At 38.1% G+C, this 14,573-nt stretch overlaps 1 long non-coding RNA gene and 1 pseudogene across 1 annotated transcript in view; both read right to left on the minus strand.

Annotated features, from left to right (window-relative positions):
- The window catches only part of LOC141572376 (uncharacterized), a 112,332-nt gene that overhangs the window by 64,566 nt on the left and 33,193 nt on the right, over nt 1-14,573 (minus strand). The window contains exons 3-4 of the long non-coding RNA XR_012497738.1: nt 13,393-13,513; nt 12,813-12,902 (exon numbers count right to left, since the gene is read on the minus strand). This is a non-coding gene — a long non-coding RNA (uncharacterized LOC141572376). The remainder of the gene's footprint in view (nt 1-12,812; nt 12,903-13,392; nt 13,514-14,573) is intronic.
- Nucleotides 13,903-14,021, minus strand: LOC141572611 (U2 spliceosomal RNA; annotated as a pseudogene).

Here is a 14,573-nt window from a genome sequence, read left to right on the forward strand (position 1 = left end):
AGCAAGCTAATAAAAACTACAGTGCAAAGTAGCTACAACAGTGAAGTTAGAATTTTCTCCCCAAACGTGCCCTAGAAAAGTATGGTAGCCCTGTGTGAATGGTCTGCCCTGTTCTGGTCTGGCCCTGCTGGCCAGCAGACACTAGGTAAGACCTGGGTGCTCAAATTCACACTTTGGGTCAAATCAAGAGCATAACCCACAAGTGTCTGTGGGAATAATGAGCCCAAGTTGAAGAATTCTGTTTAGAGAAGCAACAGCATAACAGCAATTTGATGTCCCAGTAGGATGGAATGGTTAAAAACACTAACGTTACACCCAGCCAGACCTGAATTCAGATCCCAACTCTGCCACTTACTATGAGCCCTGCGCAAATAACTCAGTTTCTCTTGACATCAGCTTTCTCATCTTGAATAAAAAAACATTTTTAACAGTATGTCTGGCACAGACTACGGGTCTTTGTCAATGATAGCTCTTATTATTGTGGAAGGAAAAGACTCCTGCCAAAAAAAAAGGCAGTATTGAAATGAAATCTAGAACTTAAAAAAAAAATTTAAACGTTCAATTAAACATTCCAGTCAGTTGGGTAGCTCACTATTATCATAACAACTGTAGAAATTCACAAATACTATTTATTTCATTGCAAACATTCTAAATCTCAAAAATAAATTTCATTTTTTACTCATTTGCTCATTAAACAGGCCCTTGAAATACAACAGAGAAGAAGGCCAACATGTTTCCCACCCTCCTCCAGCTTATAACCTAGCAAACCAAGTAAATCACAAGCATAAGAAACGTAGAGATAGAGAGGCATAGGATGTCATGGGAGTTCAAAGCATGGTGCCTAATCTGTCTAGTATCCTGAAAAGGGTCTTACCATTTACTGTTGACTAGAACAAGCGAGAAAGAATTTGTGTCATGGGTTTTCCTCCAAAAAGCCTTTTTCCATTCTAGGGCAATTCTTCCCAAGAGTCAGGTACATTGAGCGTTCTTACCACAATGCCCCACCCTACTCTCCAGTCTTATTTCAAGCTGAGCTACAGGCCATTCCCTGAGCCTTTTCACCTCTGTGCTTTACCTCATGCCATTCCTTTCCCTCTTCCAAACTGTGGTTCCTTTCCCTACCCTTTCATCCTCAAACATCCTAATTCTTTCCAGCCTCCAGACTCATCTCCTATGTCACCTCCTCCATGAAGGTGTTATTTCCCAATGTCCCAAGCAGGTTGTTAACTTTCCTTCCTCTGGATTTCCCAGACTCAGGAGTTGGGAGCAACAGCCTCTATCACTCCCTCATTTGATCCTGAGTGTGGCCCCTGAGTAGATCTCTCTGTCTTACATCTCCAAGTAGACCATACGCTTCCTGAAGGCAAGAATGAAGTCTCATGCCTAAACACCTACCCTGGTGACTCAAACTTTGGGGAATTCAATAAATATTTAATAATGATGATAGTCTCTCTTGTTTCAAACTCAGGTTTCTCAAATGATCAACCCCCAGGAACTGCTTACTAAACCACCAGAGATAGTTATGAGTGAGTGATTCTCCTGATTCTGAAAGAAATAAACAGACCACCAACATTACAGAGCCACTCCACATCTTCTAATAAATCCACATATCAGTCAAGTCAGTCAACAAATACTTACTGAGCCTATATTTTTATCAGGAATTGTGGCAGGGCCTGGGAATGCAGTAACTCATGGAGTTCACACTTTTGTATGCAAGACAGACATTTAAAAAATGATTAAAACCACCAGAGCCCAAATTCTTAAATGGACAAAACTCTTGAACAGATATTCTTCAAAAGAAAATATACATTTTGTGAGGGGTATAAATATCTAACTATTACATTGTTTTGTACACCTGAAACTAATAATAAAAAATTAAAAAAAAAGAAAATATACAAATGGCTCATAGACCCAACATCATTAGTCATCAGGAAAATGTAAATTAAAACTACAATGAGATACCACCACATACCTATTACAATAGCTAAAATTGAAGTGACTGACCATACTTAATGCTGATGAAGATGTGGGAAATTGGAACTCATACACTGCTAGCTGGAATATAAAATGGGACAACCACTTGGGGCAAGTTTGGAAGGTTCTTATAAAGTTAAACATATTTTATGACACAGCAATTCCACTCCTACATATTTACCCCAAAGAAATGAAAACATATGTCTACCAGGCTGTACTTGAATATTTATAGCAGTTTTATTCATAATAGCTAAAAACTAGAAACAATCTAAATTTCTACCATCAGGTAAATGGATAAATAAATTGTGATATATCCACACCATGGAATACCACTTTGCAATAAGATGAAATGGACTACTAAAATGCAACAACATGGATAAATCTCAGAAACATTATGCTGAGTAAAAGAAGCCAGGTGTATAAGAATACATATTGTATGATTCCATTTATACAAAATTCTAGAAAAAGCAAACTAACCAGTAGCACAGGAAATCTGTCAGTGGCCAGGTGTAAAGGGTAGGATACCTGCAAAGGGGCATAGAGAACTTCTGAGAATAATAGAAATGCTCTGTATCTTCACTGTGGTGGTGGTTACAATGGTGTATACATTTGTCAAAACTCATTGGATGGTAAACTTTAAATGAGTACAGTATGTTACATGTACATTATATCAAAATAAATTTGATTTTTTAAAAACTGTCATGAGTATTGCCAAGGAGAAATGCAGGATGCATTTGCTGATAAGCTAGATCTTCAGTTGGTAAAAATATCTGACTGTATAATTAATTTAGTTTTAATCTGATGTTGTCTTTTTAAAAACATCATTGCCAGTATGTGCTCCTTCCATAACCAAATTATCACCTCTTTGAAGACATAAAAGGAAAGGAAATTCATGTTTATTAAATACTTTCTATAAGTTTGGCATTGTGCTAAGAGATTTATGTGGGATATCTCACTTAATACTCACATTAATCCTAGAAGACAGGTATTATTATCATCATTTTATTATAGTTAATGAAATTGGGTCTCAGAAGTTATTAACTCAAGGTCACCCAGTTTGCAAATGGTGGATCCAGAATTTGAACCCAAATTTGTCTGTCTTCAAAGTCCATTCTCTTCCCTGGCACTCCCTGTGTGGTTGTACTCAGCGTTTCTCTATGACTGCGTTTACCCTGCTTTCCTCTCCTAGGACATTCCTCTGCCTCTTCTCTTCTTTCTGATTTCTTCCCCATTCTTCAAGATCCACCTTAGGGACCCCTTCTTGACACAGAGAACTTACCTTCTTCTGAAGTCCTAGATCAACAACTATCTGAGTAGCTCTTTTTGGCATTTAATCTTAAAATGGCTTATTTCAGAATCTAATGATTTTATTGTATAGGTCTTGTCTCACCACTTGATAATATCAGCTGTTGTAACATATATACAGTGAAATCATAGTGGCTTTAACTAATTTGTCACTCATGCAAAGTCTAACAAATCACGGTGGAGGAGGGAGTTCTCTGAAAGGTTAGCAAATATAGTTCTATGATTTTCTTCATTGCACACACACTACATAGCAGCACTGGGCTAGGTGCTTCACAGATGTTAGCTCTATTTTTTTTTTTCCATTTGTCTTTTATAAATTATTTTTTAAACAGCTTTATTGAAATATAATTCACATACCCCAAAATTCACCCATTTTAAGTGTATAATTCAATGATTTATTTGTAAACACACAGAATTGCACATCCATCACCATGATCCTGTTTTAGAATATTTCCGTTACCCCAGAGAGATCCCTCATATCCACTTACATTCAATCCCTATTCTCATTCCCAACCCCAGGGAATCCCCAATCTACTCTCTGTCTATATAGATTTATCTTTTCTGGACATTTCATATAAATGGAATGATATCACATGTGGTCTGTGTGCCTAGCTCTTTTACTTAGCATATTTTTTTAAAATTTTATTTTATTAAATTTATTGGGGTGACAATAGTTAGTAAAATTACATAGATTTCAGGTGTACAATTCTGTATTACATCATCTATAAATCCCATTGTGTGTTCATCACCCAGAGTCAGTTTTCCTTCCATCACCATACATTCGATCCCCCTTACCCTCATCTCCCACCCCCGACCCCCCACTCCCCTTGCCCTCTGGCAACCACCAAACCATTGTCTGTGTCTATGAGTTTCTGTTTCTCATTTGTTTGTCTTGTTCTTTTGTTGTTTTGGGTTTATATACCACATATCAGTGAAATCACATGGTTCTCTGCTTTTTCTGTCTGACTTGTTTCGCTCAGCATTACTCTCTCAAGATCCATCCATGTTGTCACAAATGTTCCTACATCATCTTTTCTTACTTCCGAATAGTATTCCATTGTGTATATATACCACAACTTCTTTATCCATTCATCTATCGAAGGACATTTTGGTTGTTTCCATGTCTTGGCCACCGTAAACAAAGCTGCAATGAACATTGGAGCACACGTGTCTTTTTCTCTAAATGTTTTCAGATTTTTTGGGTAGATACCCAGGAGAGGGATTGCTGGGTCATATGGCAATTCTATTCGTAATTTTTTGAGGAACCTCCACACTGCCTTCCATAACGGCTGCACCAGTCTGCATTCCCACCAATACTTAGCATATTTTTGAGGTTCATCCACAGTATAGTACACTGTTTCCCCAAAAATAAGACCTAGCCAGATAATCTGCTCTAATGAGTCTTTTGGAGCAAAAATTAATGTAAGACCCAGTATTATAATATATTATGTTACATTGTATTGTATTATATTATATTGACCCAGTCACATTATATATTATATTGTATTACATTATATTACACCCGTCTTATAATAAAATAAGACTGGGTCTTATATTAATTTTTGCTCCAAAACATGCATTAGAGCTGATTGTCTGGCTAGGTCTTATTTTTGTTTTATTGCTGAATAGTATTCCATTGCATAGATATACCACAGTTTGTTTTTCCAATCACCCATTGATGGCTATTTGTGCCCATCAAATTTGACTGTTTCCAATTTTTCACTTTTATGAATATTGTTAGCTTACAATATCTCTGTGAGATACACCCTTTGATATTCATTTTACAAATGAGAAAATCAATGCTCAGAAAAGTAATTATTATATCTTAATCAAAGTCAAATAACTGGTAAGTCATAAAGTCAATTTCTGTTAACACCAAAACTTTTGCTCTGAGAGAGTGGTTTTCAGATTTGGGGATTTTGTTAACCTGAAAATTAAAGAACAACCAAACAAAGAAAACCACAAAAACTTTTTTTAAAATATAAGAATAAACGTAAGTTTACCATCTTTTGTATTCTGTAAAGAGCATTTAAAAAGAAACAACTACCATCTACCATCAGCATCATTTCATAAAAGAAAGGCTATCTTTAACAACTGAAGCAGAAGAATAAATTAGGCTTTATAGAAAAGCTTGCTACATTGTCCTTATTTTTCCCATTTTTCTGCAGAGTTATTGAAGACAAGACCTTATTTAAGAACCAGCGTTCCTAGCCACTAAACTACCTAATTAGTAGAGCCAGAAACTGCACTAAAGTGAATTAGATGAAATACTTTGAGCTTCTTTTAAAACATATTAGATAAAAAGTCAAGGCCTTATTAACTTTATTTCAATTCTCTACAACAGATCCCTCCCAAAGGGCTTTTGTAACAGGGTAGTGCAGTGAGATGGTCTCTCTTTTCCAGGAAGAGAAGTTTTTAATCCCATCACACAGTTCTAGTGCCCTGGAGCAAAGGATCGGTTCCAAACATCCAAAAACCAATCCTTCTGTAACCCACAGCAGCCAGATTAGCTTCTATTTTCTTTCCCTGAGGACTAAAAGGTATATAAAGGCCTTAGATGGTAATTCCATGGCAACAAATTTAAATCTAGAAGATTTCATGCAAACCCAGCCTTCAGGGAGGCTGAAAGAAGTGTTGAAGTCTCGCTGACATTCGTTTCGTGGTTTCTATCCAGGTCCCAGTGGAACAAATGCCATAATTAGCCCTCAGAAGAGAGGCCAGAGATTGACTAGGAGGTCCCTCCAGTCATGCCTCGAGGCCTTGCTAGACTGGGAAGCTCACTTGTTGCTCTCTGCTTTGTAGCTGTTTGTGCAAGAACAAAAGGACTTCAGTCTCCCTTGCTATTAATCCAACTCCACAAGCATGAAATTTACAGACACACACAAGAATTCATCATTGAAACCTTTTCCCCTTGTCATGTTCAGCTGCTGAAAAGTGGGCACACTCTTGGATATGAATGTTAATAAAAAGAAAAGAAAAGAAAAAAAAGAAAAAAAAGGGATGGACAAGCTTTAATAAGCAACCGGCTCCTTACACCTCTGCCCCAGCGACAGGTCGACATCTTGGAAGATTGATCTTTTGAGGGAGAATGTGAGTCTCTCCACAGCATTTAGTTTGGGAAGATTTTGTTAAATTGTATTACCACCCTGAAAGTCAACTATTTTTTATTAATAAATAAAATACACCCATAACACAAGACCAATAATTGAATCCTTAAAGTGAATGAAAAAAAGAATAACACTAAAGAGTCATAACGTGAATATTATTTGATTAGAACCAAACCAGTGGTATCAACTCGTTTTGCTCATTTAACCTGTCTCCTCATCGTCATACACCCATCGTTTAGCTGCAGGGTGGATGTGTTCACACTGAACTATTAATCTGTTTCAAAATGCCATAACATTTCCATGAAGAACTTCCTAATTTTTTTTTCAGAAATTAAATGTCTGTTTAAAGTTCATTCTCTCCTGCTGTAACTAATTGAAATGAGATTTGGTTTATCTTTATGACATGGAAATGGGATGAAGTTTCATAATAATAACAATAAGGATAACTTGATAGATTTTAGGAGTAGTAGTTAATAATTATAGTAATATGGAGGAGAGTAGATTTGTCTGTTGCCATCTAAACAGATCCCATTATTTGTAGAGAAGTGTGAATGAATATCACGTGACCTGATGCCTAGTTCCTGATTGTGTATTTGCTTTTAGCTTGGTCTGAATTTTAGAGCAGCACCATAATGAAATGGGGCCTCACAAAGAGAATTGCCTCAACGATCAAAGAAAGCTTTAGCACACTGGATGAGAAATACGTTGAACTGCAGTGCAGTTGTGATGGAAAGAATCTGGTCTGGGGAAAATCCAAAGAGAAGGCCTTTTCTTAGACTTTTTTCCCATCAAGGTGCCCAAGAGTAAATCGAACCAAACTGTAGCACTTTGGAAATCGCAACACAATTTCCCAAATATTGTTTCATTCGATCCTCTATCAGCCCTTTGAGAGTAAATAGTATTATTTTCTCCATTTTACTGATAAGATCATTGAGATCCAGAGAGATAAAAGACTTGTCCAACGTCACAGAGCTACTAAGTAGAAGATTTAACATTGAAAGCCAGATGTATCTGTCTCCAATTTCAAATTCTTTTACTTTATCATCCTACCAAGAAAATCAGGGATTGTTTATGTGGGGCTCAGAAGTCAACAGAGAACTCAGCTTTCCCTTAAACACCAACCCAAGGCAGCCACCTGCCACCGAGACGAAGCTTACTTTACCAGAAGATACACTAAGGACTACAACTTGCAACTGGTTTAGGGTTATACATGCTCTAGTTCATTATTATTATTATTATTATCATCATTTATATGGTTAACAGTCCATCACTTATTGAACACCTACTCAATGCAAGATGCTGCGTATCATTCTTTAGCTTCATTTTGCAGATAATTGACCTGGCTACAAGCACTGTGTGATTGGACCTCTACTTTCCTCTCCAACTTCTACCTCGCCCTCTGTGCTCCAGCCACAGTAAACTTCTCTGTCAAGTGATCAAGGCCCCAGACTCTCATTTGCACAGGCTGTTTCCTCTGCATGGAGGACCCTTTCCCACCTTAGCCCACCCACGTTACTAGTTACTCTTCAGGCTTCAGCTTAAATGACATTTCTCAGAGGCCTTTCCTGACTCAAAGATTAGATTAGACATCCCTTTATGATCTGCTCTCACAGCACTCAAAGCTTTCCCTCCCAGAGCATCCATTGTACTTTCTGAGAATTGCTTGTTGAAAGTCTGCCTTCCTACTAAATTAGATGCTCCATGAGACCAATGATTGTGTCAATTACTTATTGATATTTTCCAAAATATAGATGGGAACAACATCATTAATACAACAGATGTATGTTGTTTGAATGAGTGAATGAATGAGGAAACTGAGATTCAGAAAGATCAAGCAATTTAAGTGGCTCAAGAGTAAGGATTTCTTCATTCAAGTATAACTGAGTGGAGTGGAGGATAATTGAAAAGATCTCTTAACAAGCATACTATGACCACCCTATTTAAGACCGCAAACCATGCTCTGCTTATCTCCCAACCCCCTTTACTCAGGTTTTTTTTTTTCCACAAAACATATCACCTTCTAACATACTATGAATTTTAATTACTACTTCTAACATATAACCTTTGTTATAATTTCTTTATTATGATTATTGTTTCCCCTCATTGGAATGTGAGCTTCATGAGGACAGAGATTTTTGTTGTTATTGCTCTCGCATTGTGATTTCTCATTTTTGTTGCTTTGATCTCACAGTACTTCCATATAGTAGGTGTTTAATAAATATTTGTTGGAATTAAATTGAAGGAATTCTCAGGGTCTAGATTTTCCTTACCACTTATTAAATACAATATGCTTGTTTAAGTACCAAAGGTGACAAATTCATTAGTTACAGGAGATGGGATGTGTGATCTCAATTTCCCCTGGGCTTCACCACTGACCAGCTGGTTTCTCAAATCTGTAACAGAAGGGTCATGGTCCTTTTTTCTCCATCAGCAGGAAGGAAGGAAGAATTTGTCCTGGTCCTAAAGGTGACCAGACCTTTGATAATTTTTCTAGTGAGGAAAAAACAATAGAAGAAGCTTATTCACCACAGAAACTCTGCAACCTGGGAATTCAACTGGATCTATTTGCAAAAATGTGCAGAGGTGATATTTATTAAGTACTTGACACTCCAGAGAGAACACTGCTGTACAAATATGTCATGCTGCTTTGAACACAAGCAAAGCAGGAATCAGATTCTATCCCCTTGCTGTATCCCAAGCCAAGGTGACTGTTGTGGCTTCATCTCAATGTATTTATCTCATCACCAAGGGAGCCAGTTCAGAGCTGAGCTGTAAAGATTGTGTTGGGAGTAGTGATCAGATGCACTGTACACTGTGCCCGACGTATGCCAATGAGTTTCAACATCCATGCATTCCAGATAAGCATCAAACTCTGTGATGAATAGTAAGGCCAGGAATTCAGATTGCAATGAATGCAAAAATAAATAAGTAAAGCAATACTAAAATTATTGACTGAGACTCTGATGTGGAAAACTGTCCTCTCTTCTCCATTCCTCATGCAAAGGCACAATTCATTCTCATTGCCTCTTGCCTGAATTACTATAGCAGCCAGCCGTCTCACTGCTCTCCATACCTCCAATCTACCTTCTATACTGCAGACATAAGAATCTTTCTAATCGCTTCTCGGCCTTTTGGCTAAGATCAAGTGAAGAATCTTTCTAAAATGCCTACCTGAACTCGTGACACTCTTCAATGTCTTTCTTGCTCTTTCAGGAAAACTCCATAGCATGACCCACAAGTCCCCGATGACCCAGCCCCTGCCCATCTCTCCACATTCATCACCTCCCACTGCTCCATACACACTCTATGTTCTAGCTACACTGAACTACCTATATTTGGCCTAATGTACACAGTTTCTTCATGTTCCTATGCATTTGCATATGCTCTTCCCTCTGCCCAAAATGCTTTTCCTATAATCTACTCAACTCATTCATCATTTGAGTCTCTGCCAGAGTTTTCCTTGATATAATTCCATCTTAGTCTGAATTAGATTCTTTAGACAAATATTTCTTTAATTCAACAAATATTTATTGCATGCCTACTGGAGACATAACAAAGTGATAGATTTTTAAAAAAATAATAATGGGTACAGATTTTTTGCCATTCCTCTCATCAAAAGGAAGGGTCTATATCCCTGGAATCTGTACAAGTTTGTGGCACAGAAGTGATGCTACCGTGTTTTCCCAAAAATAAGACCTAGCCAGACCATCAGATCTAACGCGTCTTTTGGACCAAAAATTAATATAAGACCCGGTATTATATTATGTTATATTATACTATACTATACTATACTATACTATATTATATTATATTATATTATATTATAAAGACCTGGTCTTATATAATAGTAAAATAAGACTGGGTCTTATATTAATTTTTGCTCCAAAAGACGCGTTAGAGCCGATGGTCCAGCTAGGTCTTATTTTTGGGGAAACACGGTATGCGACTTAATGGTTAGGTCAAAAAGCCCTGCAGCTTCTACCTGATCTCTTGCAAGCCTTACTTTCTCATGATCCCTTTTGGGATACTTCCTCTCAGAACCAAGCCCCAGGCTATAAGAAGGTTAGTCACATGGAGAAGTCACATGCAAGGGTCTCTGATCTTCAGTCCCAGCTGAGCCTATCCTTGCAGGCCTCTGACCAGGGGCCAAAGAATTGAGTAAAGGTGCCCACAAACAGTTCTAGCCCCCAGCCACTCAAGTGTTCCCAGTTGAGACCTCCCCAGATATCAAGAAGAGATAAGACCCTTCTGCTATGGTAGGCGAAATTCTCAGATGGCCCCCAAGATCCACTCCACCCTTGTTTGTACATCCTGTATAATCCCTTTCCTTAAGTGTGTGAGGGGAGGAAGGACTGTGAATATGATAGGATATCCTTCCTACTATTATGCTATGTGGCAAAGTAAAGGGATTATGTAAATGTAATCAAGGTCCCAAATCAGATCATTTTGACTGAAGGGAGATTATTCAGGGTGGGCCTGGCTTAATCAGGTAAAATCTCTTAAAAGAGAAATTGGGTTCTTCCTTTGCCAGGCTTGAAGAAGAGAGTTGCCACGTTATGCAAGGGCCACATGGCAAGGAAACGAGAGCTGAAAGTGGCTCTCTGCCAACAAGAGCATGTGGACCACAGTTCTACGACCACAAGAAACTGAATTCTCCCAATCACCTTATAAGCTTTACAACCTGGCCAACATCTTGATTGCAATCTTGTGAATCCCTGAGCAGAGGACCCAGTCAAGCTATACCCAGATTCCTGATCCACTGAGATAATAGATGCATCTTATTTTAAGCTGTTAAATTTGTGGTAATTTGCTATGCAGCAGTGGAAAACTAATACACCTAATGTTCACCCTGTCTGAATTCCTCCTGACCCATAAAATCTGTGCACATAATGAAATCAGTTTGGGGTTGTTTGTTGATGCAGCAATAGGTAACAGAAACAAGCAGTCACTAAAAAAGCCAAAAGCACTGTCTGCATTGCATTCTTCTCCCTTGTGAGGGAGGAAGGCAAACAGGTAAATATGGAGTATGTTGGGTGGGGATAACCATAGGAGACAAATAAAACAGGTGTAGGAATGATGACACCTGGAAGGAGTTTCAGTTTTGGATTGAAATGTTCAGTCTAGATATTCAAAATATTTAATAACGACAGGTGTTTGAGGAATACTGACCAGGCAGAACAAATCCTGATCACAGCACTGAAGCAAGATCCTGGAGGTCCCTTGCTATGCTAGGCATTAATTGTTTGGTTTTGGGATCATGTATGTATTTGTACGTTCTACAACTCGATAGGTATAAAAGTCCTGGTATGTCATAACCCACCTCAGTCATTAATTTATTTAATCCTCTGTTCAACAAATATTCATTGAATTCCTATTGCGTTAAGTCATATGTGAGATGTGGGGCTCCCTGAGTACTACCCACTGATCTCCAAGGCCTTAATGTCCACTGAGGAAGTGAGACGCATACACGGAGAGCATTACGCTGCAGCAGTACTAAATTTCATGGGAATATTTCTGCTAGATTGTGGCTATAGGATTAGAAAAAAGAGAGAAGCTGAGATGATCAGGAAGGCTTCTGGAGGTGGTCGGAATGGAGCCGAATCTTGAAGGATTATTTCCATCGGGGACCTTGTTCATCTTTGATTGCCCCCTAGTGCCCCGAACAGGGAATGTAAATGTGTGGAATGTGTGCAAACCACCAGACCCAAGAACAGACAGCTAATTGATGATGGCTCTGTTCCCAGACTCAGCCTGAGAATCTTTCTCAAGACATTTATAGCCATTGCTAAATGATCAGAGATGACACGTGAAATAAAACCTATAAGCCATCTCTGGTAACTGAGCATCTTAGACATGGTAGGTGCTAGTATTAGATAATTAATCAATAGCCCACCTAGGGAGAAAGAGAAAACCATTTTCAGAAGCAAAAACTACTCTAGGGAGAAAGGGGATGGTTTGGGAAGGAAGTTTTTGTACTTTGTGAACACTTAGGTTTATTCCTTTACCCATAAGCTTCTTCCCGTCAAAAAAAGACAGTCTTCGTTTGGGGATTTGAAGTCAGACTGAGGTAGGTTCAAATCCTGAGTTTTTCATTTATAATATACATGATCTGAAGTAAGTTAATTCATCTCTCTGAATCTCAGCTTTCTCAACTATAAAATGGGAATAATAATAATGCCTATCTATTGTATAGTTGCCTAAGAATTTTAAAATCAAATAATGTATAAAATATATAAATCCTGTTTCACAAATTTAGATACACAAAAAATGGCATAATAATTTATTAAATCCAATGTCAAACCCTAGTCCAACAGTCTGGAAAGAAATTTGATCTTTGTCATTAATAGGACTCCACTTCATACTTCCTTCTCTACAAGGTCACAGAAAGTCCCCTCCAGGACACAATGTACAATCTCAGTGACTTACCCTTCACAAGGTTAAGCAGAGAACCTTTCTTCTGCCACTTCTCAGCCTTATCACACACTCTGAAGGTCAGGAAATGCTACCAGCAGCTACCTGTTTGGAATGGGGACCAAGAAAAATACAGTGGGAACCAGAACCAAATTAATATGTCAGTTAATGATCTCGCTACATCTATAAAGCCTCTAACATACTCCCTGACACGTGGTATATACCAATTATTTTTTGTATTTAGTCAACAAATACAAGACCATACTATTTATCAGACAACATTTTTAACTGTGGATTTCTCAGCTTCAGCACTACTGACATTCTAAACTGCATTCTTTATTGTTGGGGGGGCGGGGATTGATGTCCTGTGTATTATAGGATGTAGGGCAGCATCTTCAGCCTCTATCCACTAGATGCCAGTGATAGCCCCCCACCCCCCAGTCATGACAACCAAAATGATCTACAGACATTGCCAAGCATCCCCTAGGAGCAAAAGTGCCCCTAGTTTAGAACCTCTGAACAAAATAAACAAGAGGAAATCCTGTCCCCATGGAGTTTACACTCTAGAGGGAGGGATAGACAACAAAAAACAAACCTGTTTATAACATAAGTTCAGGTATGGAGAGGTGGGGGCCTGATAGTTCCTTTGCCTCTTGTTTTTCTGGATAAGAAGAGCCAAGAACCATCCTAGATTTAGGCAGCATTGGCATCAGACCCTGATGAAAAGACATTTCATTGATAAGCAAAAATCACAGAGATGGAAATTGAATGATCTGGAGGAACATCAGAAGGAAATAGGATTATAATTTAAACAACACAGTGAAGGATCATCTCTTTTTGGACATATTCCTCATTTTGGACAACAACCTCATCAACAGAAGCTCAGGACCTCCACACACTGATGGGAAAATTTTCTCCTGCCTTCTTTCCAGCTCTAGACTATTCTTTTGAACATTTTGGGCAGAATTTAGAGAGTGCCCCCATTCAATGAAGCCTTAAATTACAAAATAAGGCAAGAACACATAATAATAAAGAATTATTTGGAATATCACTGAAATCACATCACTTAAATGAGTTAAAATGTAGTTTTAAATAACAAGTTTTTAAAGTGTCCTTATGTACGTAGCTTTTGTACAATTTACAAATCCAAAGCAAATTTAGAAATTAAATACAAGCAAAACCACAAAACTACACTTGATCTTAGCCAAAAGGCCGAGAAGCGATAAAAACCCCCACAAAACTAATGAAATGCAAGTTACACAGTGGCTCTGGTTTTGCTAAAACTGGCCTGCCCTTCTCAACATGCCAGGTTTCATGGCACACCAGTACCCCGTTGGCACACCAGTACCCCATGGGCTGTGCGATGATTCAGTTCTCCCACCTCCTTTCTCACTTAGAATTACTGTGAAATCTTTGTCTTTAGAGTGAGCAGTAATATAACTTAACTTTCCTATGGTGTCAACACATCATTTTCCTATTAAGTCTGCTGCTTCCATTCTTTCCTCATTAGCCCACTAAAATGACCTAATCTAAACACAAATGCAAACTTAGAGAAAGGCACCACAGGGCAACACTAGGTTATAAAGTGGTTTGAGAATATGCTTCTATTGCTTTTTCCCCTCTTCTTTTCTAAGATTATCATAATACTCTAAGTATAGAAGTTCTTGTAGAGAACTCTAGGACCCCTGATAAAATCTCCATGGAACCTATATCCCAATTTGCGAGACACTGGTGTAATGACTAAGCATCAGAATCAGAATGTCTAGGATTCAAAAT

The sequence above is a fragment of the Rhinolophus sinicus genome, linkage group LG06 (assembly GCF_036562045.2).
Source record: "Rhinolophus sinicus isolate RSC01 linkage group LG06, ASM3656204v1, whole genome shotgun sequence".
Lineage (NCBI taxonomy): Eukaryota > Metazoa > Chordata > Mammalia > Chiroptera > Rhinolophidae > Rhinolophus > Rhinolophus sinicus.